This window comes from Hylobates moloch, unplaced genomic scaffold (assembly GCF_009828535.3).
Source record: "Hylobates moloch isolate HMO894 unplaced genomic scaffold, HMol_V3 SCAFFOLD_10, whole genome shotgun sequence".
Taxonomy (NCBI): domain Eukaryota; kingdom Metazoa; phylum Chordata; class Mammalia; order Primates; family Hylobatidae; genus Hylobates; species Hylobates moloch.
Window position 1 is genome coordinate 69372599 of NW_026652285.1, and position 4578 is coordinate 69377176.

Sequence of the window (4578 nt, forward strand, 5' to 3'; positions counted from 1 at the left end):
AATATGAAAATATTATATGAAGCAATGGAAAGGACTAGAAGAATCAACTTTAGACAAGGGCCCGGGGAAAACCTCTCTGAGTGGGTAATATTTGAGCTGACTCCTGAAAACCGAGGACGATTCCACAATGTGTGCGTGAATTTCTGTGTGGAAATCCGAGCAGTCTGTGCCTGAAAGGGACCAGAAACAACACAGCAGAATGTGTGAGAATTTAGCACTGGTCTGAACTCACACAGGTGTGAGATGAGGCTCTGGGAAGCAGGCAAGTGGGGAAAGCCTGAGCATCACTGCAAAGCACTTAAAGATCAAGGGAGAGCTGAACCACAGCCTAAAAAGTGCACTGAGCTGTATTATGAACCTAAGCACTCTCTGTTGTTGTTGTCTGAGGACTCTCTGTCTAAGGACTCTCTGCTGAAATAACAGGTGTGAAGAGTATCCAGTCTCATGATGTATAATAATACTCAGCACATTCAGGATACAGTCCAAAGTTATTCATTATAACAAGGACTATAAAACAATAAACTTGCACAAGAAAATACAATCTTCAGGCACCGACATTGAGATGAGACAGATGTTGGTATTATGTGATGAGGATTTTAAAGTAGCTATCACAACAGTGCTCCAACAAGCAATTACAGGCATACTTGGAACAAGTGAAAAATATGAATTCATGGCAAAGAAATGAAAGATACCAGGAAGAACTAAATGAAAATTTTAGAAGTGAAAAAAATGGAAATAAATTGAACTGGACAGACTCAAGAGAATGGAGATGACAGAGGAAAGATCAGGGATCTTGAAGACAAGTTTAATAGAAATTGTCCTGTTAGAATAGAGGACACAACACACAATGGAGAAAAGTGAATATAGCCTCAGAGACCTGTGGGAAAATAACAAAAGGTCTAACTTTCAAATGATTGGCTCCCAGATGGAGAAAAGAAAGGAGTACCTGCCGGGCGTGGTGGCTCATGCTTGTAATCCCAGCACTTTGGGAGGCTGAGGCAGGTGGATCGCTTGAGGTCAGGAGTTTGAGACCAACCTGGCCAACAGGGTGAAACCCCGTCTCTACTCAAATACAAAAATTAGCCGGGCATGGTGGCAGGTGCCTGTAATCCCAGCTACTTGGCAGGCTGAGGCAGGGGAATCGCTTGATCCCGGGAGGCGGAGGTTGCAGTGAGCTGAGATCATGCCACTGCACTCCAACCTGGGCGACAGACGAAAACTCCATCTCAAAAAACAAACAAAAAAAGTGTAGGACTGAAAACATTTTTGAACAAATAGTGGCAAAAAACATCACAAACACGGTGAAATACATAAATTGAAGGAGATAAGATAACCAATAAGAGGTCATGTCCAAATGAATCCATGTCCAGATACACCATGACCAGATTTCCAAAAACTCGAAAAAACCAGAGAGAAATGCTCTATTCCCTATATGAGGACAATTCCCATGACATCAGAAACCATGGATGCCAGAAAAAAACTTCCATAATAAGGTGTTTATTTAAAACTACTCAAATTCACTAGGATTATAACCAGGCTCTGTTACTTACCCACTGTGGACTTCAAGCAATATTCTGAATTAGAATTTCATTTTCTTTAAGAGGGGGACTATAATTACAGCTACCGTAATAGATGTGTGAGAATTGATACAGTACTATACATAAAATGCCAAAGGGCGTGTCTGGCTAAGACATGTTAGCTAATATACCATCATGATCCTCAACAACCACAAAATAACAGTAACCTAATACACCGTTATAACTCACTGGAACACGTCCCTGTTTTGTGCATTCCTCACGCACAGAGACTTGGAAAGGCGAGGCTCTTCCCAGAGGGGACTCTGCTGTCCTGCAGCCGCCTCCTCACACACATGGAGCCTTTGAGAGCAGGGGCCTGGAGGGGAATGACAGAGGTCCCCAGATATAGGGAAGGATCCTGGAACAGACCTCTCCACACCAGCTGTGATTATCATCGCAGCTGCAGTCTCAGTGACACTGTCTGCAAAGGGGTGTCTGACAAAGTCCCAACAATTAAGGCCCTGTCAATGAACTGTAGTTTTCCCACTGACCCACCTGGAGTAACCCGAAAGGCACAGTATCAGCATCTGCTCAGCACAGGATCAGCCTCTGCTCAGCATGCCTCCTGGGACCAGGCCCTTCACCATTGGGCTCTATGGGCTCTAAATGGAACCTGAGAGATGATCTGTTCCCAGCATTAACATTTACAAATGAAAAAACTGAAATTTATAGATAATGAGGAAAGTTTCTGCAGCCGTTTGTGGCAAACCTGGCAGTGAAGAGTCTTCCAGTTCCCACCCCTCATGTCCCTCTTGTTTTCATTACTCCCCACAGGGAAAAGAAACACACTAGGGGAAAGCCCCTCTGCTTCCCCATCATGCCCGCTTTCATCCCAAACCTCTGTGTGTTTTCATTCTCTCCAATTCAGAGACCTTCATCGACATTTAAAATGCTCCTTCAGGCTGGGCGTGGTGGCTCACGTCTGTATTCCTAGCACTTTGGGAGGCCGAGGCGGGTGGATCACTGGACGCCAGGAATTCGAGACCAACCTGGCCAACACGGTGAAACCCCGTCTCTACTAAGAATACAAAAATTAGCCAAGCGTGGTGGCACGTGCCTATAATCCCAGCTAGTCGGGAGGTTAAGGCAGGAGAATCGCTTGAACCCGGAAGGTGGAGGCTGCAGTGAGCCAAGATTGAGCCACTGAACTCCAGCCTGGGCAATAGAGTAAGACTCTGTCTCAAAAACATAAAAAACAATAAAAAATAAAATAAAAATAAATAAAATGCTCTTTCAAAGGTCAAAGCACAACAGGCACTCCCATAACTTAGGAACAAAGAAGTAGGGAAAAAGTGTTCATGCTAATGATTAGGGAATATTCAGAGGAAGGATTCTACCCAAATAGCAATGCAACTATGATGTTTAGAAACAGAGAGAAGTACAAATAAACCAGATAAAAGAACACATGAACTTAGGAAATGACATAAAGAAAACTTTAAAATCCTAGAAAAATATATGAGGGTGATGGAAAAAAGATTAAGTATTGAAAAGCTGCCAAATGTTACAAATTCAATTTATTGATAGAATTGTAATCAAGGAACTAATATGCTATAAAAAAGATTCTGAAATTCATTAGGAGTAATAAATAGGAAAGTATAATCAATAAGTTATGTTGGAAAAGTTCATCATGAAAAGATGAAAAGTTCATTCATCAACTTTTGTATATGCAATGCATTTCATGTAGTAATAAAAAAATTAAGTTATGAGTATGGAAATAACCTGATAACTAAAAGAAATAGAACACAGAGAAAAGAAAATAATTATATTATAAATAAAAATAAAGTACCTGATAATTTGATGCTATAAATTTGGTGGAAAATTTAGAATAATTTACTGAATGGTGTTGTGGAAACCAGGTAATTATCTGGAGGCTATAAAGTTGTTTGACAATTTTTACATACAAACAAAATAAGTTCTTAACAGCTGGACAATTAATTATGTTATAATAGAAATTTCAGGTTTTTTGAGAGGTCTTAGGATTTCTTAAGCAAATCAAAAAAGAAAAGAAAGAGGCTGGGTGTGGTGGCTCATGCCTATAATCCCAGCACTTTGAGAGGCTGAGTCCGGCGGATCACTTGAGGCCAGGAGTTAGAGACCAGCCTGACCAACATGGTGAAACCTCGTCTCCACTAAAAATACAAAAATTAACCAGGCGTGGTGGTGCACATCTCTAATCCCAGCTACTCTGGAGGTTGAGGCAGGAGAATCACTTGAACCTGGGAGGCAGAGGTTGCAGTGAGCTGAGATTGTGCCACTGCACTCCAGTGTGGGAAGCAGAGTAAGACTCTCTCAAATTAAAAAAGAAAAAGAAAAATTAAATGGATTTAATTAAAATAATTAGAAATTCTTCATGCATAGCACAGCATAATTAAAAAGAATAGACAAACTAGAAAAATATTTAAAAATATATGAGAAATACAAAGTTAAATTATTACATGGACCATTTATAAATCAATGGCTAAAGACAGAATGCACAGAAAGAAAAAATGAGGAATATATGAAATTACTTGCAACTTCATTTGAAATATGAACATTTTGTAATACTTTATGCCTATCAAATTGGTGAGGTAACATTTTAATTTACAAATCTGCTGTTGTAAAAATATAGCAATATAATTATACCTTTTTCTTTTACTATTGGTGATTCACTTGTTGTGGAGTGCAACTTGGCTACAGGCTTCAATATTTTTAAACTGTTTTATACACACTGATCCCCCAAATTCAAGTACTAAAATGTAATTGCCAATGTGATAGAATTAAGCAGTTGGGCCTTCAGGAGGTGATTAAGTCACGAGGGTGGAGCCCTCATGGATGGGTTTAGGGCTTTTATAAAAAGATTTGAAAGAGCGAGTTTATCCCATTCCATCCCTTCCACCGTGTGAGGACACAGTGTTACACTCCTCTGGAGGATTCAGCAACAAGGCACCATCTTGGAAGCAGAGAGCAGCCCTCACCAGACATCAATCCTGCTGGTACCTTCATCTTGGACGTCCCAGCCTTT